The 26,468-nt window shown below is 34.1% G+C and overlaps 1 protein-coding gene across 2 annotated transcripts in view; it reads right to left on the bottom strand.

The window, feature by feature from the left end:
* The window catches only part of ZC3H12B (zinc finger CCCH-type containing 12B), a 405,422-nt gene that overhangs the window by 171,004 nt on the left and 207,950 nt on the right, over nt 1-26,468 (bottom strand). The gene's annotated exons all lie outside the window — the stretch shown is intronic.

Below are 26,468 nucleotides of genomic sequence, written 5' to 3'. Positions count from 1 at the left end.
ATATTTCTGTCAAAAATCCCATTGGAATTTAGTAGAGATTGCATTGATTCATAGATTATTTTTAATAGTATGGGCATTTAAACAATATTAATTCTTCTGATCCATCAACACAGGATATCTTTCCACTTGTTTGTGTCTTCTTCAATTTCCTTCATCAATGTTTTATAGTTTTCAGGGTACAGATCTTTCATTTCCTTGGTTAAACTGATTCCTATTTTATTGTTTTTATGCTATTGTAAATGGAATTGTTTTCATAATTTCTTTTTCAAATAGTTTGTTGTTAATGTATAGAAATATAACTGAACTTTGCATGTTGATTTTGTATCCTGCAACTTTACTGAACAAGTTTATTGTAGCAGTTTTTTGGGAGGAGTATTTGGGGATTTTTATCTATGAGATCATGTCATCTACAAAGAGAGACAATTTTACTTCGATTTGGATTTGGATGACTTTTAGTTATTTTTCTCACCTAATTGCTCTGGTTAAAATTCCACTACTACACTGAATAGAAGTTGTGAGAGTGGGGATTCTTGTCTTGTTCCTGGTGTTAGAGGAAAAGTTTTCAGCTTTACACTATTGAGTATGATGTTAGTTGTGGGCTAGTCATATATGACCCTTATTATGTTGAAGTACGTTCCCTTTATACCCACTTTGTTGAGAGCTTTTATCATAAATGGATGTTGAATTTTGTCAAATGCTTTTTCTGAATTGATTGAGTTGATCATCTGATTTTTATCCTTCATTCTTATCATGTGGTATATCACATTTACTGATTTGTGTATGTTGAGCCATCCTTGCATCCCAGGGATAAATCCCACCATTGATCATGATGTATGATGTTATTAATGTACTATTGTATTCGGTTTGCTAGTCTTTTGTTGAGGATTTTTGCACCAATGTTTATAAGAGTTTTGGCCTGTAATTTTCTTTTCCTGTAGTGTCTTTGTTTGGCTTTGGTATGAGAATAATTCTGACCTTTAAAATGAGTTTGGAAGTCTTCCCTCCTCTTCAATTTTTGGAAGAGTTTAAGAAGTACTTTTATTGGTGTTAATTCCCCTTTAAATGTTTGGTAGAATTCAAGAGTAAAGTCATCATCTGCTGGGATTTTATTTATTGGGAGATTTTTGATTGCTGATTAAATCTCCTTACTCTTTATTGGTCTGTTCAGAGTTTCTATTTTTCTATAATTAATTCTTGAAAAATAGGTTGTATATTTCTAGGAGCATATCATTTTTTATATGTTATCCAATTTGTTGGCATATACACATTCATAGTAGTTTCGTATGATCCCTTGTAATTCTTTAGTATCAGATATAATGTCTGTTTTCATTTCTAATTTTATTTATCTGAGTCTTCTCTCTTTTTTCTTAGTCTAACTTTATAAAGCTTTGCCAATTTTATCTTTTCAAAACCCGACCCTTATTTTCATTGATTTTTCTAGTTTCTATTTCATGTATTTCTGCTCTGATCTTTATAATTGCCTTTTTTTCTGCCAACTTTAAGTTTAGTTTTTCTGGTCCTTGGGGTTTAAAGTTAGGTTGTTCATTTGAGATGGTTCTTTTTCATCATATAGGCATTTATTGCTATAAACTTACTCTCAAAACTGCTTCTAACACATCACATAAGTTTTGGCATATTGGGTTTCCACTTTCATTTGTCTCAAGATAATTTTTTATTTTTCTTTTGATCTCTTCTGGGGCATATCCCAAGTGCACTTGAGAAGAATGCATATTCTACTACTGTTGGATGGAATGATCTGTATATATCTTTTAGGTCTATTCTATATTGAATGAATCTTCTACATTGAATAAATGTTCTATATTGAATCTTCATTATTTCTTTAAATAAGATTTTTGCCCCTTTTCTCTTTCTCTGCTCCTTCTGGGACTCCTATAATGCATATATTGTTTCTGTTTATGATATCTCATAAGTCCCATAGGTTTTCTTCATTCTTTGTTGTTCAAATCTGCTGTTTCCTTATTGATTTTCTGTCTAGATGATAAATCCATTGTTGAAGTTGGATCCTCCACTATTATTGTATTGCTATTTCTCCCTTCAGTCCTGGAACATTTCCTTTAAATATTTAGGTGCACTGATATTGGGTGCATTTATATTTACAATATTTACATCTTGTTTATGAATTAACCCCTTTATCATAAAATAGTAACATTATTTAACTCTTTTGACAGTTTTTAACTTAAAGTCTATTTTGTCTGATATAAATATAGCCACCCATGCTCTCTTTGGTCATTATTTGCATGAAATATCTTTTTCTATTTCAACCTACTTGTGTCCTTAAACAGAGTCTCTTGTGGGCAGACTATTGTTGGATCTTGTTTTCATTTCAATTAGTAACCTTGTGTATTTTGATTGGATAATTTAATCCATTTATATTTAAAGTAATTATTGATAAGTAAGGATTTACTACTGTCATTTTGTTAATCTTTTTTCCAATTGTTTTGACATTATTTTGTTTCTTCTTCACTAGCTGTGTTCCTCTTTGATTTACTTTTTGGAATGGTACCTTTCTCTTTATGTTATGTTTATCTTTTCCAGGTCGTTTGAAATTTGTGGTTAAAATGAGGCTAACATAAAACATGTTATAGTTATAACATTCTATTTTAAGATGATAGATAACAGCTTAAAATCAACTACATACAAAACTCTACACTTTAACTTCCCCTCCTCTCATATTTTGTTATTGTTGTCACAATTTACATCTTTCATATACGTTATATACATTAAAAAACATTGTAGCTATAGTTATTTTTAATACTTTTGGGTTTTAACTTTTATACCAGAGTAAAAGGTGATTTACTCACCACCATTACAGTATTAGAGTATTCTGAATTTGACTATATCCTTACCTTGACAGCGAGTTTTATACTTTCACATGTTTTCATGTTGTTAGCATCCTTTCATTTCAACTTGAATAACTCTCTTTAGTATTTCTTGTAAGGCAGGTCTAGTGGTGATGAAATTACACATTTTTTCTTTGTCTGGGAAAGTTATTCTCTCTCTTTCATTTCTGAACGCAGTCTTGGCAGCTGTAGTTTCTTGGTTGGCAGTTTTTTTTTCTTTTGGCACTTTGAATATATCATCTGTCTCTGCTGGCCTGCAAGATTTCTGTTGAAAAATCTCATGATAATCTTATCGGGGTTCCTTTGTTTATGACAAGTTGCTTTACTCTTGCTGTTTTCAAAATTCTCCCCTTGCTTTTGCCTATTGAGAAATTGATTATATTTCTTGGTTAATATCTCTTTGTATTTCATCTATTTGGAGTTCTTTGGGCCTTATGAATCTGGATGTTCATTTCCATTTCCAGATTAGGGAAGTTTTCTGTCATTATTTCTTTAAATAAGTTTTCTTCCCTGTTTCTCTTTCTCTGCTCCTTCTGGGACTCCCATAATGCATATACTCTTTCTGTTTATGGTATCTCATAAGTCCCACAGGCTTTCTTTATTCTTTTTTCTTTTTGTTCTTCTAACTGGGTAATTTCAAATGATCTGTCTTTGAGCTCACTGATTCTTCCTTCTGCTTGATCAAGCTTTCTGCTGAAGCTGTGTAAAAATTTTTCAGTTCCATCATTGTGTTTTTCAGCTCCAGAAATTTCTGTTTTATTCTTTTCTATGGTTCCTCTTTGTTAAACTTCACATTTTGTTCATGTATTGTTCTCGTGATTTCATTTAGTCATCTATCTGTATTTTTCTGAGGCTCACTGGGCTTCTTTAAGAGGATTATTTTGAATTTTTTGTCAGGCAGTTAGTAGATCTCCATTTCTATAGGGTTGGTTATTCTTGTTTTATTGATCAGTTTTGGTGGTGTTGTGTTTCTTTAATTATTTATGATCCATATGGCTTTGTGTTAGTGTCAGAATATTTCAAGATGTAGGCACCTCTCCTAGTCTTTACCGACTCACTTTGGCAGGTAAAGGCCTTCACCAGTCACCCTGACCAGATTCTGGGTGGGCCACCTTGTGGTGTCTGTAGGTGGGCTTGATGCTGGAATCCTTGGCCTGGCCAGTCTTGTGTTTGGGTCAGTAGGTGGTCAGATCTAGTGCCTGAGTCTGCAGAGGTGATCCTGGAGCCTGGGTCCATGAAGTTGGTCCTATCACCTGAGCCCACTGGCAGGCCTGGTGCTTGAGTTTGTGGTGTTGGGCCTGGGACCTGGGTCTGCCTGGGTGGGCCTGAATCCTTGATCCATGGGAATTGACTAGGCACCAGGGACCACTGGAGTGGGCCTGGAAACTGAGTCTGTGGGGACAGGACTAGTGCCTTTGTTCACAGGGGTGGGCCTGGAGCCTGGGTCCACAGGGGCTGGCCTGGTGCCAGGGTCCACTGGGGACAGGCTTGGTGCTTGCACCCACAAAGGCAGGCCTAGTGTGGAACTGTGGTGTTGAGCCTGAAGCCTAGGACCCGAGGGGGTGCTTAGATCCTGGGCCAGCCTGATGCTGAAGTGGGCCTTGAGTTTCAGTCCATGGCAGCAGTCCTGAATCATGGTTCCATAGTGGCAGGCCTGGTGTTGGGGTCTACTGGGGCAAGCCTGGGCTCTGGGTCTACTGGAGCGGGCATGGAACCTTGTTCTACTGGAAGCTGGGTCCACAGGGGCAAGTATGGCAATGGTGTGAGCCAGGAGGTTGGGGATGCAGGGGCTGTCCTGGAGAGTCTGTGCACTGGCCTTGCACCTGGTGCCACAGGGGCTGGCCTAGTGCTGGTGTGGGGATGAAGCCTAGGACTTCAGGGGCTGGTCTGGAGCCTTGGGCCACAAATGCCAGCCTGAAGCCTGGTGTCATGGAGGCTGAACTGACATTAGGTCAGACGACCAGGTGCCTGAGTCTACAGGGGCCAGCCTGGGGACTGGGTCCATGGGAGTTGGCCTGGCATTGGTGCAGGCCTGAATATTGGGACTGTAGAGGCCAGTATGGAGCTTGAGGCTATGGGGATTTTCCTGTCCCTGAGTCAGGCCAGGAGTCTGGGAATATGGGTACCAGCCTGCAGCTTGTGGCAAGTCAGGAGCCTGGGGCCCTGGGAGCCAGCCTAGAGCCTAGGTTCATGGGAGCTGGCCTGGAGTCTCGGTCTGCAGGAGATGGCCTGTAGGTTGAGTCCACAGGGGCAGACCTGGTATTGATGCAAGCTAGTAGCCTGGGACAGCAGGGACTGACATGATCCTAGGGTGGGCCTGGAGGCTGGGTCCATGGGTGCCTGTGGCTGCAGGGCCAGCATGGCACTGCAATTCACTGGGTTGGGCTTGGTGCTAGGTTCTGCAGTGAAGTCAAATGCTCACTTCACTCTCATTCCCCTGTGGGGAGTGCATCTCTCTTTCCATTGGGCTGCCTGGACTTGGTGAAGGGGTGTGGGGGTAATATGAAACCATCCTTTCTATCCTCTTCAATGCAGATTTTCTTATTTCTGTGCTCCATCCAGGTGCTGTAATCTCTCATGTGGAATCCTTAGTTCTTGTGAAGGTATTTTTGTACATGGATCATTGTTCAAATCAATGTTTCTGTCAGAAGAAGAGCACTGGAAACTTCTATACCACCATCTTGCTGACATCATTCTGTGATTTCCTTCCTTTTTAGTGCTGAACAAAATTCCATTGAATGTATATATCATATTTTATTTATCCATACTTCCACCAATGGACAGTTGGATTGTATCCATCTTTTGGCTATTGTGGATGGTGCTGCTATGAACATTGATAGACAAGTATCTGTTTGAGCCCTTGCTTTCAATTCTTTTGAGTATATACCTAGGAGTAGAATTGTGGAATCATACAGTAATTCTATATTTAATGTTTTGGGAGAACTGCCATATCATTTTCCATAATGTACCATTTTTCATCCCCACCAGCAATGCACAAGGGTTTTAATTTATCCACATTCTCATCAATATGTGTTATTTTCTTTTTTTCTGTTCTTTTTATTTTTTGATAATAGCCATCCTAATGGGTATGAAGTGATATCTCATTGTGGTTTTGATTTGTGTCTCCCTAATAATTAGTGACATTGAACATATTTTCATGTATTGCTTGGCCATTTGAATATCTTCTTTGGATAAATGTCTATTCAAGTCCTTTGCCCATTTTTGAATTGGGTTATTTACTTACTGTGTTGTTGAGTTGTAGGAGTTCTCTATGAATTCTGAATATTAATCTCTTATCAGATATGTGATTTGCAATTATTTTCTCCCATTCTATGGGTTGTCTTTTTATTCTGTTGATAGTGTCTGTTGATGAATGAAAGTTTTTATTTTGATGAAGTCCAATTTGTCAATTTTTACTTTTATTGCTTGTGCTTTTGGTGTCATATCTAAGAAATTATTGCTAAGTCCAAATTTCCACTATGTTTTCTTCTAAGAGTTTTATAGTTTTAGGTCTTTCACTTAGGTTTTTCATCCATTTTTAGTTAATTTTTGTACATGGTATTAGGTGAGGGTCTAATTGTATTCTTTTCTTTGTGGATATCCAGCACCATTTATTGAAAACACTGTCCTTTCCCCATTGAATGATCTTGGCACCCTTATTGATAATCATTTGACCATATATGTAAGGGTTTATTTCTGGGCTTTCTATTCTAGTCTGTTGGTCTATATGTGTGTGTCCAAAGAGATTTTAAATGATAAGGAATTATTTGTACTCTAATTAGAAAGTCATGAGAAGTAACAAACAAAGGATTGCGCCTATCCTTACATTTTAAGTACTTAATAAATAACTGAGAATTAAAAGTGAAAAATTATGAATCCCCAATGGAGTTGTTTACTCTTTTGCAGGAACACAGAAAGTTACACACTCGAGGAGTCTTGCCACTTTCCATTTTGATTCTTCTGTTAAATCATCCCATTTCCTCCCTGCAAATCTCCTGAGTTCACCTTAGCGAAGGTATCCTTCCTTCCATCTCTACCTTCAGCACTCTTGTAAAATGCCACATCCTCTTCCAGAAAATAAAACTGAATAGTGAGTTCACATCCACTCTAAGCAACAGTCAATACCTTTACAGGAAATAACTAGAACTTTTTTAAAGGACGCAAAAGCTAAACAATCTATCAGCTTTCCTTTCTAACACCTTTACTCTTCTGCTCTTTCAAGCTAGAAACCTTGGAGTCTTGTTTTATAAGCTGAGTTGTTTTATTGATTTTGTAAAAATGATACTTATTAATTATAGAAATTCAAACAATAAAGTACAAGAAACTGAAGGAATCACTCTATATCCAACCACCCAGAAATACTATCATTGCAGGAATCTCTCTATGTATATATGTAAATAGTGTCAATGGAAGATGGATGGATTGATGGATAAATAGATAAGCATGTAAAATAATTCTATTTAAGGGGATTGTTTTATGTATTTTCCTTAAAAGTATCATGTCTTAATTTCAGACATTATTAATTAATCCCTGGCTTGAATGATAAGGATATTAACATTCTTACATTTACTACTACTGCCCTTCACCCATCTCCTGATTTTGGTTACCTATATTACTATTTTTAGGTTTCCAAGTTTTACAAGATTTTCATTCATTTCTTTAAACAGTAATTTTCACATTTGTTTAGTTAATTTAAAAATGTTCAATGCTCATATTCAGTCATTTATATATTAGTTCTCAAATCCTTAGTTTACTTCTATGCATACCATATTTGGCTTGATTTCACCTTGAAGTAGTTTTTTCTAGAATTTCTCAAAGATATTATGCTCCATGAATTTGTGCATGCTGAGAGAGTTTGCTTATTGTCTTTAAACTCAAAGAAATACGTGACTAGGTAAAAAAGTAGGCCAGTTTTTACATATGTATATATCCATGAAATCAAAACAAAAACCAAGATGATGAACATATTAATTATTACCATCTTCATTACACCCCTTTGTAATTTTTCCCTACCGCTACCTCTGTCCTCAGGAAACAGCTGCTCTGTTTTCAGTCACTATAAAGTAGATTAAGTTTTCTAGAATTTTATAAAAATAGATTTATACACTATGTGCACTTCTTTGCTTTCTTTTGCTCAGAATAATTATTTGTAGATTCATCCATGTTGTTGCATGCACTGGTAATTCATCCTATTTCTACAAAAAATTAATATCTTTGTTAATATACAATCCACATACCAGACAATTCACCCATTTAAAGTGTAAAATTCTATGTTGTTTAGAAAGAAAGATATCCCATCCCCATTAGCAGTTAGTACCCATTCTCCCACTGCTGCACCTACTTCACTCTAGGCAACTACAAATTATTTTCTGTTTCTATAGATTTGCTTATTCTGGACATTTCTTAAAAATTGAATCACATAATATGTAGTCTTTTGTGACTGGCTACTTTCACTCAGCATAAAGTTTTAAGGTTCATCCATGTTGTAGTATGTACCAGTACTGGATTCGTTTTTATTGCCAAACATTTTTTCATTGTTTGGGTGTACCATATTTTATTTATCAATTTATTAACCAATGAACATTTGGATTGTTTCTACTTCATGACTATTATAAACAATGCTCCTATGAACATGTGTATACAATGTTTTTGAACAACTGATTTTAATTTTGCGTCTATACTTATGAAGGGAAGTACTGGATCATATAGTAATTCTATGTTTAGTTCTTTGTGGAACTGCCAAATTGTTTTCCACAGCGGTTGATCTGTTTTACATTCCCAGAAGCAATGGATGAGGTTTCTAATTTCTCCAAATTCTTGCCAACATGTTGTTTTTTCAAATTATAGCTCTCCTAGCAGTCAAAAAGTGGTATTTCATTGTGGTTTTGTTTTCATTTCCCTAATGGCTAATGATGTTAAGCATCTTTTCATATGCTTGTTGGTCAATTGTATGCCTTTTTTCAAGAAATGTCTATTCTAATTTTTTCCTATAATTTAATTGGGTTGTTTGTCTTTTTGTTGTTAAGTTGTAAGAGTATTTTATATATTCTGGATAGCAGACCCTTTTAAGACATATGATTTGCAAATACAGGCATACCTAGTTTTATTGTGCTCTATTGCACTTCACAGATATTGCATTTTTTAAAAATTGAAGGCTTGTGACAACTCTATGTTGAACAAGTCTATTGGCACCATTTTTTCAACAACATTTGCAGTTTTTAGCAATAATTTTTTTTTTCTTTTTGCTGAAGATTAACCCTGAGCTAACATCTGTGTCAATCTCCCTCTATTTTATATGTGGGTCACCATCACAGCACGTCTGATGAGAGGTGTAGGTCTGTGCCCAAGATCCAAACCCACGAACTAGGCTGTCAAAGCAAAGTGCACTGAACTTAACCTCTAGACCACAGGGCCAGCCTCGGCAATAAAGTATTTTTAAATTGAGGTATGTACATTTTTTTTAGACATAATACTATTGCACACTTAATACACTACAATATAGTATAAACATAACTTTTATATGTACTGGGAAACCCCAAAAGTTGTGTGACTCTCTTTATTGTGATATTTGCTTTATTGTGGAGGTCTGGAACCAAACCCACAATATCTCCAAGGTATGCCTGTATAGGCTCTAATTCTAGGGGTTGTCCTTTCACCTTCTGATGGTATCATTGCAGCACAAACGTTTTAAATTTTGATTTAGCCCACAATATATCTATCTTTTCTTTTTTGGCAAATGCCTTTGAAGTCATAATAAGAAACTGTTGTCTGACCCAGGATCATAAAAATTTACTCCTATATTTTCTTCTAACAGTTTTATAGTTTAGCTCTTACATTTAGATTGATGATACATTTTGGGTTAATTTTTGTGTACAGTGAATAGTAGGGGCCCAATTTCAAAGTTTGTTCTCTGAATATTTTATGATTCCATTTTATCTCCTTTGTGGGTTTGCCAGCTAAAAGTTTGTTTTCTCTATGTGTCTGTATTTGTTTAGAGATTGATTTAGGGCTTGTTTAATACATCTTTAACTTAATACAGTCTACATTCAAGTAATATTATATCAATACACACATAGTATAAGACCTTACAAAACTATACATTTGTTTCTCCCTTCCAAGCCTTTGTGCTACTCTTGTCATATTTAGTTTTATATACGTCATAAACTATGGAAAATATTATTGTCGTTTATGCTTAAAACAGACAATTATCTTTTACAGAGGCTTAAATAAAAATAAAATAAAACTTATATTTATGCACTTAGTTAGAATTTCTGGTGCTGTTTATTCTTTTCTGTAGGTCCAGGTTCTGTCTGCTATCATTTTGCTTATTCTTGAAGGAATGCCTTCAATATTTCTTATAGCATGGGTCTGCTACTTATAAATTATTTTAGTTTATATATATCTGAAAAAAATAGTCACCTTCAATTTTGAAAGATTTTTTGCTGGGTACAAAGTTCTAGGTTGATAGTTTGACTCCTCTAGTATTTTAAAGATGTTTGCCAATATTTTCTTGCTCACATTGTTTTTGATGAGCAGTCTGCCATCATTATTTGTTCTTTTGTATTTAATGTCTTTTTAATTGCCTGTTTTTAAGAATTTTTCTTTATTTCTAGCTTTAAGTAATTTGATTATTATGAGCTTTAGTGTAGTTTCTTTCATGCTGCCTCTGCTTGAGGTTCATAGAACATCACTGGATCCATGGCTGTATTGTTTCATCAAACTTGAAAAACTTCTGGCCATTGCTTCTTCAAATTCTTTTTTTTCCTTTCCATCCTCTCTCTCTTCCAATTTTCATTTCTTCTGGGACTCCATTTACACAAGCATTAGGTTGTCGGAAGTTGTCTTGCAGTTCATTGATACTCCATTCTTTTTTTTTTTCAGTCTTTTTACTCTCTGTTTTTCATTTTGCATTGCTATATCTTCAAGTTCATTAATAATTTCTCCTGCAATGTCTAATATGATGTTAATTTCATCCAGTGTACTTTTCATCTCAGATGTTTAAGTTTTAATCTCTAGAAGATTGATTTTAATCATTTTACAGCTTCAAAGTCAATACTCACCATGTTCAGTATATTTCTAGCTTCCTGAATATAAGTGATATAGTTATAATTGTTTTAATCTCCTTAAAAATAATACTATAATCTCTAATTATGTGTAAGTTTTAATTTTTCCCCTCATTATATATCATATTTTCCAGCCTCTTTCTAAAACTTATAATTTTTTATTGGATGCAGACACTGAATTTTACTTTGTTGGTTGTTAATATTTTTTATTCTTACAAATATTCTTCATCTTTATTAAAGAATCTTTTATTTATTTACTTGTTTTATTTTTTATTCTCTCTCTTTTTTAAGGAAGATTAGCCTTGAGCTAACATCTGCTGCCAATCCTCCTCTTTTTGCTGAGGAAGATTGACCCTGAGCTAACATCTGTGTCCATTTTCCTCTATTTTATATGTGGGACACTTGCCACAGCATGGCTTGTTAAGCAGTGCTAGGTTTGTGCCCAGCATCAGAACCAGTGAAACCTAGGCCGTCAAAGCAGAGTGCATGAACTTACCCTCTATGCCCCTGGGCTGGCCCCCAGGAATGCTTTCTTGTTACCTGGAAATGGTTATACTTTTATGTCTTAATGTTATCTTTGTTAGGAAGGACTAGAGCAGCATTTGGTCTATGGTTAATTTTTTTCATGACGAAGGCAATACCCTTTTCTACACAATGTCTTATGTGTTATAGAAGTTCCACTCTAGCTGGTGGGAGAAGGCACACTTACATGAACTGTATAAACTACAGTCATTATTCTCTCCTTTTAAGTAGTTCTTTCCCTAATCTTGCAAGGTTTCCTCTCACTCTTGTGCTGACCAGTCCTTAGCTAAATAATCAAGTGAAACCCTCTGAAGATCTCTGTATCTACAGATTCAGAGTTAACCTACTCTCTGGTCCCACGAGGAACCACAGAATCAGCGATGGCCTTTAAAGGTCATCTAATTCATCATTAATATTTTTCAAACAGAAAAAGTGAGTCTAGGAGAAATTAAGCAACTTGATTAAGTTTTTTCTTATATTCTCTGGCAGAGCTAGAACTAAGAATGGATTTCTTAAATATTAGTATAGTGTTGTTTTAATTAATTTCCACCATGTTTCCTTCAAGATATTTCTAAAATTTGTCCTTTTTCATCTCTAAATTCAAACTATTCTTTAAAGTCAGGTCTAAGGTCTACTTGAAAGGAGAATCTCACTGAATGCAGGGGAGACTTCAGAAAGAAAGACATGCTTTGTAGATGCTGAAGGATGGGTACATATTCATGCAGGCAGATAGGAGTACAAAAGAATGCTCACAAAGGAAATTATATTCACAAAAGCATTGTGGCTTGAAACTACATGGTGAATTCTGGGGAACTATAAGTACCTTGGTATGGATGGAGCAATGGCTATGATAGAGTTCAATTTTCATTTTGTAGGAAATGATTCACTAAAGCTTGAGACTAGATCAGATTTTTAATTAGATAGATCACTCTGGAGTCAGTATGAAGGAGAGATTGAAGAGGATGGAAAAGTTGGGGAGAGTGTAGATCCAGAAACTACTTAGGTGACTATGGCAATCATCCAGGCAAGAGATACCGAGGACTTAAATTAAAGGAGTAAAGGTGTATCAATGGGGAGGGTATAAAAAGAGACTGATATCTATATTAAAATATCTATATCTACCTATATGTTGAGTATTAGATTGTTAGCTCTTAGGATGAACTAAATGTGGAGGTTGGGAAGAGGAATTACCTGGAATGATTATGATTCCCAGATTTCTGACCCCTTTTGGTAATTTGATAAATAATATCATTAACTAGAAACAGAAATTTAAGAGGATGAGTAATTTTGAAAGAGAAATATTATGAGTTCAGCATTAGATATTCTAAATTTAAGAAACCAAAGGAAATTTCCAAGTTACGAAGTCAGGTAAGCAGTTAAATATGTGTGTGGACCTCATGAAGGAGATATGATCGAGATATATAAATTTAGCATCTATAAGTATGTAGTTTATAGTGGAAGCTGTGGGTGTGACTGAGAACACGCCAGAGAAAAATAACTTTTAGGTGTGGATGGAGAATACAGATGTCACAATAAGACAGTTAGTGAGTCATAATAGTGATTGCTCAAAAGCTAAGCAAAAATTTTAAAGAAGAAAACAGTATAGTATAAAATATGTAGAAAAGTCAAGTCAAAGACTTGATTTTATCTGCATCCTAGCACTAAGGTAGGCACAAGGCAGACGGTTCAGCCATCTTCTAAAATAGCAAAATAAAATATGGTGCATTCTGTCTCATGCATATCACTGCTCTGAATTTAGCATACTATGAACAAAAAAACTATTGATGTTGCTGTGGCAAACCATTAAATAGCTCAATTTACTGTGGAGATACAAGGTCAATGTCAGTTTGTGAAACATTATAGCTTAGTGTTTCCTTCAGGTCAACTTATAATTACACCACTGTATGACTAAACAAATTGAGAGACAAATAATCTTTGAGAATCCTTCTAGCTTTAAATCCTGTGATTTTATCCCTTTGATATTAAGAAACTGGAAAACATGCATGAAATAAACTTTTGCCAACCTCAGAGGTGGAATGAACCATAAAGCAATCTAGTTCAATACTACACATGATACTTGAATATTCTCTACAACAGTATTGACAAGTGGGTATGAAGCCTCTGCTTGGATGACTATGGAAACTTAGTTCAGGGACATGCTTCTATAAAAAGAATCAGCTGATTTTAATACACAAGTTCTAAGTAGTTAAAATTTTTAACCTTATATTCACAAGAAAATCCACAAAAAAGTCAAGTCAAAAAATGGACAATGAAAAACCTTTAAAGCAAAAAGGTGCTCACAAAACAGAAATACAAAGAATACAGTTATCCACTGTTATTAGAGTCAACAGATGTAACAAATATTGGAATTCACATCCTAGAAATTCCTGAGAATAGAGCAATGTAAAATGGTTTTTAAAATAAATAATGCTTTAAAACATTCAAAGAGATTTTAAAAAGAAATAGAATTCATAAGGAAATAACAGGTTATTACAAAAAATAAGAGAGGTGGATTTGGAAAAGAAGCAAATATAAATACTAGAAATGAAAAATATGATCATTAAAAAATTCAAAAAAAGTTAAACAGAAGACAAGACACAGCTGAAGACAGAATTAGTGAACTGAAAGCTAGATTTAGTGAAATTAACCAGAATTAAGTAAAAACAGATTAAAAGATAAAAAATATGGAGGAAATGTTAAGAGAAAAAGAAGGATAGAATGAGAAATTCCTTCATATGCTTAAAAATATTGAATAGAGATAATTAGAGAGAGGAAGCATTGACAATTTTGCCAAACAAGACAGTCAGTAGCCCTCCAGTAAAAAATAAGCAGGTGTAAAACATTTACAAAATAAGTCAAATTCACACCTAGATGCACTGTTTTGAAACTGAAAAACATCAAATATAAAGATAAAAATATTGAGTGATGTCAGCATCATGGCAGTGTAAGGTGTTCCTCTTTTCTTTGCCCTTTTAAACAAATAATTAGACATACATAATCAAGCAAAACCGCCTCCACACCTTATACTAAGAGACCTAAGAGGTTTCTAGCCCACTTAGGCATCAAAAAAAAAAACAAAGAAGACTTCCTTTAGTAAAGGCTGCAGATTCAAGGGAGTTGGCAAGCCTACCCTACCACCACTTGCAATGATCAGAAAAATATATCTGGAGAGTACAAAACTGGGCAGATATCCATGTGTGAGAGAGAATTTGTAGCACTTCAGCCTGCCTCAGGGGAGATTCCAGCAGTACCACTGGAGTGGGAGAGATGAGTTTGGACACAGAGAAGAGGGAGAAACTCACCAAAGCTGCCCCCCCTTCCAGGGCAACACTGCAAGCGGCTAAACTTTTGGTGTTGGCAGCAGCAACCTCTCCTGTAGAAGAGGTGAAAAGTGGCTACCTCTCCCATGGAGGAGGAAGAAAATGAATGTGGTGAGTGCCTGGCTATCCCAGTTGTGCGGGTTATGGCTGGGGAAAGCTGTTTCTCTCCAGCAGCCTGCAGATTTCTGAGGAGGTACCTACATGTTTGGGAAGGAGGAGAAAAGGAAGGAAGCAGATAAGAATATCAAAGGACATTAAAGGAATGCATTTCCAGCTGTCAACTTCAGGACTACAGCCGGAAGTCCACACACAAACCTCTGGGAATACCCGACTTGAGGATCTCCCCAGTTCCTGAATGTATCTGCAAGAGTGAGGTCCAGGAGACACAGAGGGCTCTCAGAAAATAGTTCAAGATGGTGGGCAAAGCACAAACCACAAACTTGAGCTATAGCGCCACCTTCAGGAATACAAAAGAAAGGGTTCTCGTAGCCAGACTGTTGAATGCTAAGAATCAAAGAAAACATAAAATAGCTTAATTTAGGAGGTGTCTGCTACTTCAAATGCAAAAGCAGAAGCGAACACCTACAAACAGTATGAAAAATCAAGGAAATATGGTGTCACAAAAAGAAATGATAATTCTCCAACAACTCAAAGGCATAAAATATTGTGATCTAACTGATGAACAATTCAAAATAGCTGTTATGGAGATATTAAAAGAGCCACAAGAAAACTCAGAACAGTTTAATGAAATCAGGAATAAAGTTAATGAACAGGAGTTCTTTACCAAAGAGATTAAAATTATAAACAAGAACTAAACAAAAATTTTAGAGTTAAGAAATCAATGGATGAATGAAGAATGCAATATAGAGAGTATCAGTAACAGGGCAAATTGATGGAAGAAAAACTATGACTCCTAAGATAGGAATATAGAAATAATTCACTTAAAAGAGGAGAGAGAAATAAGATTTGAAAAACGTGAAGACATCCTATGAGAGCTACCAGATTCTATCAGAAATGCGTATATTAGAATAATTGGGATTCCAGAAGGAGAAGAGAGGGTGAAAGGGGCAAAGAGTTTAATTAAAGAATAACAGCTGAGATTTTCCCAAACCTGGGGAAGAATGTGGACATACAAGTCCAGGTAGCTAATAAAACACCCTATTATCTCAATGCAAAAAGACCTCCAAGACATATTATAATGAATCTGTAAAAATCAATGATAAGGAATCTTAAATACAGAGAAAAAAAGAAAGTAACCTACAAAGGAACACCTCCTTCCTTTAGGCTATCAGTAGATTTCTCAGCAGAAACTCTCTAGGTCAGGAGAGAGTGGAATGACAAATTCAAGATAGTAAATGATAAAAATTGCCAGCCAAGAATACTTTATCCAGCAAAATGATCCTTCAGAAATGAGGGAGAAATAAAGGCTTTCCCAGACAAACAAAAGCTGAGGGAGTTCATTGCCACTAGACCTGCCTTGCAAAAAGTGCTGAAAGGAGTTCTTCAAGCTAAAATGAAAATATGCTAATCGGCAACATAAAAACATATGAAAGTACACAACACACTGGTTAAGGTGAAAAATAGCCAGAATTAGAAAACTGTAACTCTATATTAGGATGGTGTGTAACTACTTAACTATAGTATAAAGGTTAAAGGAAACAAGTATTAAAAATAACTATAGCTACTATAATTTGTTAATGAATACACAGCAAAAAAGGAGGCAAATTGTGATGCCAAAAATATAAAAGAGGAGGAGTAAGACAGTGGAGCCTTATTTTCTAAGATGAATGAAGGCAAGTTGCTATCAGCATAAAATGGATTGTTTTATCTATAAGATGTTTTATGTAGATTCATATTAAACACAAGGCAAAAATCTAGAGTAGATTCATAAAACATCAATAAAAGGAAAACAGAGCATACCACCATGTAAAGCCACTGATTTACAAGGTAGGCAGAAACAGAGAGAAAAAATAAACAATGGAAATACAAAAAAAGTAAACAATAAGTTGGCAGTAGTAAGTCCTTACATATCAGTAATCACTCTAAATGTAAATAGATTGAATTAATCAATCAAAAGACACAGAATGGCTAGATGGATAAAAAGAACAAGACCCAACTATATGCTACCCACAAGAGACTCATTTCAGCTCTAAAGACACACATAGGCTCAAAGTGAAGGGATGGAAGAAGATATTCCAAGCAAGTGGAAACCAAAAGAAAGTGAGGATTGTCATACTTATATCAGACAAAATAAACTTTAAGCCAAAAATGGCAACAAGAGATAAGGTAATTATATAATGATAAACGGGTCAATATTGGCAGATAATATAACAATCATAAACATATATGCATCCAATATCAGAGCACCTAAATATATTAAGCAAACACTAACAAATCTGAATGGAGAAACAGACAACAATTTAATAATGGCAGAGGACTTCAATACCCCAGTGTCAACAATGGATCACAGAGAAAATAATCTACACAGAAAATCAATAAGGAAATGTTGGAATCGAACCATAATTTAGACCAAATGGACTTATATATACAACATTTCATCTAACAGCAGCAGAATGAATGCACAGTCTTCTCAAGTGCATGTGGAACATTCCCCAGGATAGATCATATGAAAGGACACAAAACAAATTTTAGCAAATTTAAGAATAAAATCATACCAACCATCTTTTCTGACTACAATGGTGTTAAACTAGAAATCAACAACAAGAGGAAAGGTGGAAAACCTATAAATATGTGGAAACTAAATAACAAACTTCTGAACAATCAATGGATCAAAGAAGAAATCAAAAGAGAAATATAAAAGTATCTCAAAATAAGTAAAAATTGAAATATACCAAATCTTATGAGATGCTACAAAAGCAGTTCTGAGAGGAAAGTTTATATTGATAAATACATATATTAAGAAATTATAACGATATCAAAAAACAACCTTGGGGCCGGCCCCATGGCTCGGTGGTTAAGTTCGTGCACTCCAGCTTTGGCAGCCCAGGGTTTCCCCAGTTTGGATCCTGGGTGTGGAACTAGCATCACTCATCAGGCCATGCTAAGGTGGCATCCCATATAGCACAGCTGGAAGGACCTACAACTAGCATATACAACTATGTACTGTGCAGCTGTGGGGAGAATAATAAAAACGATTGGCAACAGATGTTAGCTCAGGTGTCAATCTTTAAAAAAAACACCTAACTTTATACTTCAAGGAATTATTAAAAAAACAACAAATTAAGAACAAAATTAGCAGAAGTAAGGACATAATAAAGATCAGAGTGGAGATAAATGATACAAAGACCACAACAACTACAGAAAAGATCAATAAAACGAAGACGTGATTCTTTAAACAGGTAAACAAAATTGACAAACCTTTAGCTAGACTAAGAGAGAAGACTCAAACATATACAATTAGAAAGTAAAAAGGAGACATTACAACTGATACCACAGAAATCCATAGGATCATAAGAAACTACTATTAACAATTATTTGACAACAAATTTGGTAACCGAGAATAAATGGATAAATTCCTAAAAACACACACTCAAAAAAAAAAACGGAATCAGGAAGAAACAGAAAATCTGAACAGACCAGTAATGAGTAAAGGAATTGAATCAGAAATCGAAAACCTACCAGCACAGAAAACTCCAGGACCAGAAGCCTTTGTTGGAAAATTCTACCTAATATATAAAGAATAATTAACACTAATTCTTCACAAATTCTTCCAAAATATTGAAGAGGAGGGAACACTTCCATACTCATTCTACAAGTCCGGCATTACCCTGATATCAAAGCCAGATAAGGACACTACAAGAAAACTATATACCTATATCCCTAATAAATATAGATGCAAACATTTAAAAAATAGAAATTCTAATTTGAGAACACATTAACAGGATTATACACAATGTGCAAGTAGGATTTATCCCTGGGATGCAAGGATGCTTGAACATATGCAAATCAATAAATGTAATACATCACATTAATAGAATGAAAGATAAAAATTATGTAATCTACTTAATGGATGCATAAAAAGCTTTTTGACAAAGTACAACATTCCTTCATGATTAAAACCCTCAACAGATTGGGTATAGAAGGAACATGCCTCAACATAATAAAGGCCATATACTACAAACTCACAGCCAACATTGTAGTCAATGGTGAAAACTTTAAAGTTTTCTCTCCAAGATCAGGAAAAAAAGTGTTCCCACTCTCACCACTCTTATTCAATATAGTACTTGAAATCTTACCTAGAGCAATCAGGCAAGACAAAGAAATAAAAGACATCCACATCAGAAAGGAAGAAGTAACATTGTAGCATTTGCAGATCATATGATTTTGTGTAGAGAAAATCCCCAAAACTCAACCAAAACACTGTTGGAACTAATTAGAAAATTCAGTAAAGTAGCAGGATATAATATCGACGTAGAGAAATCAGTTGCATTTCCATACACCAAAAATAAAACATCTGAAAAGGAAATAAAGAAAACTATCTCATTCAGAACATCAAAAACAATAAAATATCTAGGAATACATTTAACCAAGGAAGTGAACGATCAGTATAATGAAAACTAGAAAACTTTCTTGAAAGAAATTGAAGAAGACATAAACAAATGGAAAGACATTCTGTGTTCATGGATCAGAAGACTTAATATTGTTAAAGTGTCCATACAACCCAAAGCTATCTATAGATTCAATGCAATTTCCATCAAAATTACAATGGTATTTTTTACAGAAATAGAAATAATAACCATAAAATGTGTGTAAAGCCACAAAAGACTGCAGATATACAAAATATCCTGAGAAAGAATAACAAAGCCAGGAGTATCACACTTTCTGATTTCAAACTATGCTACAAAGCTATAGTTATTAAAACAGTAGGGAACTGGCATAAAAATAGAATCATAGAGCGATGGAACAGAATCAAGAGTCCAGAATTAAACCCTTGCATATACAGTTAACTAATATTTAACAAGGGAGCCAAGTCACCCAGTAGGGAAAGGATAGTCTCTTCAACAAACGGTGTTAGGAAAACCAGATACACACATGAAGAACAATGAAATTGAGCCCCTATCTTATATCACCCACAAAAATTAACTTGAAATTGATCAAATACTTAAACATAAGACCTGAAACCATAAAACTCCTAGCAGAAAATGTAGAAAAGAAGGTCCCTGACATTGGTCTCAGCAGCAATTTTTTGGATATGACACTAAAAGCACAAATAACAAAAGCAAAAATGAACAAGTGAGACTACATAAAATTTCAAAGCTTCTGCACAAAACAAGAAACAATCAACAAAATGAAAAGGCAACCCATAGAATGAGAGAAGATGTTTGCAAATCATATATTGGATAAGGGGTTAATATACAAAATATATAATGAACTCATACAACTCATAACAAAAAATCCCCCAAAATTCAATGAAAAATTGGGCAGAGGAACTAAACAGACATTTTTCTAAAGAAAACATACAAATGGACAACAGGTACATAAAAAGATGCTCAACATTACTAATGATCAAGAAAATGCAAATCAAAACTACAGTGAGACATAATCTCAAACCTGTTAGATTGGCTATCATCAAGAAGATGAGAGATAACAAGTGTTGGCAAGGATGTGGAGAAAAGGGAACTCTTGTACACTGTTGGTGGGAATGTAAATTTGTTCAACCACTATGGAAAACAATGTGGAAATTCCTCAAAAAATTAAAAATAGACATAACATATGATCCAGCAATTCCACTTCTGGGTATATACCCAAGGGAAATGAAAACAGAAAACAGATTATTGAAGAGATTATGCACTCTCATGTGTATTGCACTATTATGCACAAAGGCAAGATATGGAAACAACATAAATAACCATCAACAGATTAATGGATAAAGAAGATGTGATATCTATAGATATATAAATCTCTCTCTCTATATATATATGAATAGTATTCAGCTATGAGAAAGAAGAACATTCTGCCATTTGAGACAACATGAATGGACCTTGAGGACACTATGCTAAGTGAGATAAGTCAGACAGAGAGAAACAAATACCGTATAATATCACTATATGTGGAATCTAAAAAAGCCAGACTTTTAAAAACAGAGAGTAAAATTGTGGTTACCAGGGGATGGCAATGAGGGGATAGATTGGGCAGATATTGTTTAAGGATGAAAACTTGCAATGAGCAGGAAATAAGTCCTAGAGACCTAATATACAGTACAGTTAACATAGACAACAGTATCATATTATGATCATCAAACTTGCTATGAGACTAGATCATAATTATCCCAACCACTAAAAGGAAGGGGTAATTGTGTGATGTGATAGAGGTGATAATTATCACTACAATGACAATCATATTACAATATATAAATGTATCAAATTAACATATTGTACACCTCAAGTTTACACTATATGTCAAATACGTTTCAATTTAAAAAAGAGAAAAATATTAAATGCTATGAGAAGGAAAAGACAGATCGTCTGTAAAGAGATAGCAATTAGACTGACAGCAAACTTTTCATTAGCAACAATAGCTACAGAAAAAGTGGATTATCTTCTAAGTGTTGAGGAAAAAGAACTTTAAGCATAGAATCATATAGTCAGTGTAATTCAAGAGTGAGGTAACATTCAAAACTTTTCAGATATGTAAAGTCTATTTAAGCTTATCACCAACTGACCTACACTCAAGGAATTACTAAAGGATATTACTTCAGCGGAAGAAAAGAGTAGATAAAAATTAATAAAATGCATTGATAAATATAAACAAGTATAGAATTAAAAATAATTTGAGGAGACTTCAAAGCAAAGTGGAGCTAAAAGGCTACACATAGATAACATTAAAGATGAGAAACCAGGAGGTCAGAGAAAAGTAAAAGCATTCTAGGAAGCTTTTCTTATTCAGGAGGAGGATAAAAATACGAATTTACTTTAGACTTTGTTAGAAACACATGTTAAAATTTAAGTGTAAATGCTAAAAAGAAAAAATGGCATGTATAACTTCCAAACTGAGAGCATAAACAGGGAATGAATAAAACTTGATCAGGCCAGCAGAATCAGGAAATGGAGGGAAATAAAAGGTGTGGTAAATAGAAAATACAAAACAAAATGTTAGAAAAGTAAACAAATACATCAGTAATTATAATAAATGAATATATGTTAAACTCACCTATGAAAAGACTGTGAATAAATTTTTAATTTTGTTATTTTGAAATAATTGTAAATTCACATGAAGTTCCAAAAATATTTAGAGGGAGTTACTGTGTACCCTTCACACGGTTTTCTCCAATAGGAACATAACTGTAGTATAACATCAAAACTAGAAAACTAACATTGATACAATCCAGAGAATTTATTCAGGTTTCACAAATTTCACATTTGTGTGTATAAAATATAATTCTGTACAATTTATTCATATGTGTAGATTCATGTATCCATCACCACAAGCTAGTTATGAAAGCATTTGATCACCACAAGTATCCCTCAAGCTACCCCTTTATACTAAATTCACCACATCCCCTGCCACTCCTAGCCTGGAGACCACTAATTTAGTCTCAATCTCTATAATTTTGTTATTGCAATAAATGTAATTGAATGGAATATACAGTATGTAACCTTTGGAGATTTTTTTCACTTAGCATAATTCCTGTGAGATCCATGCAAGTGGTTGCACCTATCACTAATTTTTTTTTATTGCTGAATTGTAGTCTATAGCATGGATGTACCACAGTTTGTCTAATTATTCACTTGTTGAAGGACATTTGAGATGTTTTACACCTTTTGGATGGAATACAGCTGTTATACATGTTGGGAACATTTTTTATTATATAGATCAGATGGTAAGTGTATGTATATTTTAAAAAGAATCTGTCATACATTTCTCTAGAGTGGCTGTACTATTTTACATTCCTGTCAGCAAGGTATGAGCAATTCATTTTTTCTACATTCGTGCTGCTATTTGGTATTATCACTATATTTTATTTTAGCCATTCTGATAGGCCCCAGAGTGATATCTCATAACTATTTTAATTTGCACTTCCCTGATGGTCAGTGATCAACACATTTTCACTGGTTCATTGCCATCCACAAATCCTCTTTTGTGAAATGTCTGTTCATATCTCTTTTCCATTTTCTAATTGAATTATTTGTTTTTTTACTGTTGAGTTTTGAGAGTTCTTTCTATATTCTATATACAAATACTTTGCTAAATATGTGGATTATGACTCTTTTATCCTATTCTGTAGCTTGTCTTTTTATCATTTTATCAGAGTCTGTCACAAAGCAGAAGTTTTTCACTTTTATGAAGTCTAATTTACAAATTTATCTTTTTATGGATCGTGTTTTTGGAGTCAAGTTTAAGAATTCTCCTCTTAGACTTAGATCACAAAGATTTTCTCCTATGTTTTCTTCCAAAAGTTTTACAGTTTTTTATTTAAATCTGTCATCCATTTTGAGTTAAATTTTGTATAAGGTTTGAGGTTTAGATAAAGGATCATGTTTATTTGTTTTTTTGTGTGTTTTTTTGCCTGTGGATGTCCAATTGCTCAGTTACATTTGTTAAAACGTTATCTTCCTCCACTGGATTGCTACCGTAGCTTTCTCAAAAATCAGTTGGGCATATTGGTGTAGGCCTGTTTGTGACTCCTCTGTTTTGATCTATTAATCTATATGTCTGTCCTCTGCTAATACCACATTTCTTATTTATTACACCTATATAGCAAGCTATAATATGAGGGAGAGTGATACCTTCCATATTATTCTTTTTCCAAAATTGTTTTACTTATTTTAGTAATTTTGCCATTCCATATACATTTTAAAATAAGCTTGTCTATGTCTGCAAAAATGCTTGCTGGGGTTTTGAAAGAAATTTTATTTATTCTACATAGAAATTTTAGGAGAACTGACACCTTTAGTATGTTGACTGCACATCCAACAACACAGTATCTATTTTAATTTATTTGTGTCTTCACTGAAGTTTTCATCATCATTTTTTGATTTTTAGCATAAACATTCTGCCCGTATTTTGCTGGATTTATCCATAAGTGTTTGATTTTCTTTGGAGCGATTTTAAACAGGACTTTAAAAAAATTTCAGTTTCTATGTGTTGTTAGTGTATAGACATGTATTGATTCTTCTTTGTTGAATATTGGGGACTTGCATAATAAACATTAGTTCTAGGAGGGGTTTTTTTGGTAGATTTCTTGGGATTTTCCAAGTAGATTATCATGTCATCCACAAACGGAGGAGTTTCATTTCTTTCTTTACAATCTGAAAGCTTTTGTTTGTTTTGTCTTATAGCACTGGTTAGAACATCTAGTAATATGTTCAGTAAGAGTGGTGAGAGCAAAATTACTTCCCTTATTTCTGATCTTAAAGGGAAAGCTCAGTCTTTCGCCATTATGTATGAAGTGGGATTAGCTGTGGGATTTTTGCAGAATCTCTTTATAAAGTTAAAGAAGTTTCCCTTTATTGATAGTGTGCTAACAGGTTTTATCATGAATCAGTGTTGGATTTAGTCATAGGCTTTTTTCTCTGTCAATTGATAGGATAATGATTTTACCTTAGTCTATTGATATAGTGGATTACAATAATTATTTTACAGAATTATTGAGATATAATTGACATAAAATTGTGTAAATTTAGGGTGTACAATGTGTTGATTTAATACACATATAATGCAAAATGATTACCGCTATAGCACTAGCTAACACCTCCATCCCAACACATAATTACCTTTTTTTGTCGTGAGAATATTTAAGATTTACTCTCTTAGCAACTTTCAAGTATATAAAACAGCATTATTAGCTATAATCACCATTCTATACATTAGATCCCCAGAACTTGTTAATTTTATAACTGAAAGTTTGTTCCCTTTGATCAATATCTCCCCATTTCTCCCACCTCCCAGCCCCAGGTAACCACCATTCTACTCTGTTTCTTTGAGTTCAGATTTTTAGATTACACATATAGGTGATATCATACAGCATTGTCTTTCTCTGTCTGACTAGTTTTACTTAGCATAATGCTTTCAAGGTTCATCCAAGTTGTCAAAAATGACAGGATTTCCTTCTTTCTCCTGGCTGAATAATATTCCATTGTGTATATATACCACATCTTCTTTATCCATTCATCCATTGATGGACATATAGATTGTTTCCATATTTTGGCTATTGTGAATAATGCTGCAATGAACATGCAGGTGCAGGTATCTACTCAAGGTCCTGTTTTCATTTCCTTTGGATATGTACCAAGAAGTAGGATTTCTGGATCATATGATAGTTCTATTTATTAATTTTTGAGAAATCTCCATACTGTTTTGCATAGTGGCTACATCAATTTACATTCCCAGCAACAGTGCACACAAGTGCCCTTTTCTCCACATCCTCACCAATGCTTGTTATCTCTTGTCATTTTCATTATATCTATCCTAACAGGTTTGAGGTGATATCTCATTATGGTTTTAATTTGCATTCCCCTGATGATTAGTAATCTTGAGCACCTCTTCATATACCTGTTGTCCATTTGTATGTCTTCTTTTGAAAAATGTCTATTTACTTCCTCTGCCCATTTTTTAATTGGCTTTTGTTGTTTTTTTTTTCTTGCTACTGCATTGTATAAGTTCTTCATATATTTAGGATATTAAGACCTTATCAGATATATGGTTTTCAAATATTTTTATTTGGTTGATTCTTTTTGCTCTGGAGAAGTTTTTAAGTTTAATGTAGCTCCATTTATTTATTTTTTCTTTTGTTGCTTATGCTTTTGCTGTCATACAGAAATTTTTGGCAAAAGCAATGTCAAGGAGCTTTTTCCCTGTATTTTTTTACTAGAAATTTTACAGTTATAGGTCTTATATTTAAGTCTTTAATCCATTTTGAGTTAATTTTTGTAAGTGTTGTAAAATAAGGGTCCAATTTAATCCTCCTGCATGTGGCTATCCAATTTTCTCAACACCATTTATTAAAGAGACTATCTTTTCGCCATTTAGTATTCTTGGCTCCTTTGTCAAATATTAGTTGATCATATACATGAGAGTTTATTTATGAGTTCTCAATTCTGTTCCATTGGTATATGTGTCTACTATTATGCCAGTACAGTAGTATTTTGATTACTGTGTAGTATAGTTTGAAATCTGCAAGTGTGATGCCTCCAGCATTGATCTGCATTTTCAGGATTGCTTTAGATATTCAACGTCTTTTGTGGTTCCATACAAATTTCAAGATTGTTTTTTCTATTTCTATAAAAAATGTTTTTGGAATTTTGATAGGGATTGCATTGAATCTATAGGTGGCTTCAGGTAGTATGGCAAATAGTAACAAAATTATTTCTGATCCAGAAACACTTGATATCTTTCCATTTCTTTGTGTCTTCTTCAATTTATTTCATCAATGTCTTCTAGTTTTCAGTGTATAGATCATTCACCTCCTTGATTAAATTTATTCCTAAGTATTTTACTGTTTTTGATGCTTTTGTCAATGGGATTGTTTTATTTCTTTTTCAGATGTTTTATTATTAGTGTATAGAAACACATCAGAGTTTTATATGTTGATTTTGTATCCTACAAGTTTACTGAATTCATTGATTAATTCTAAGAGTGTTTTGTGGTCTATAGAATTTTCTATATATAAAATCATATCATCTATAAATAAAGACAATTTTATTTCTTCCTCCCTCATATGGATGCCTTTTATTTCTTTTTCT

Source organism: Equus caballus, chromosome X (genome assembly GCF_041296265.1).
Source record: "Equus caballus isolate H_3958 breed thoroughbred chromosome X, TB-T2T, whole genome shotgun sequence".
NCBI lineage: Eukaryota > Metazoa > Chordata > Mammalia > Perissodactyla > Equidae > Equus > Equus caballus.
The sequence above is the reverse complement of the archived record's forward strand: the minus strand, read 5'-3'. Positions and strand labels throughout refer to the sequence as shown.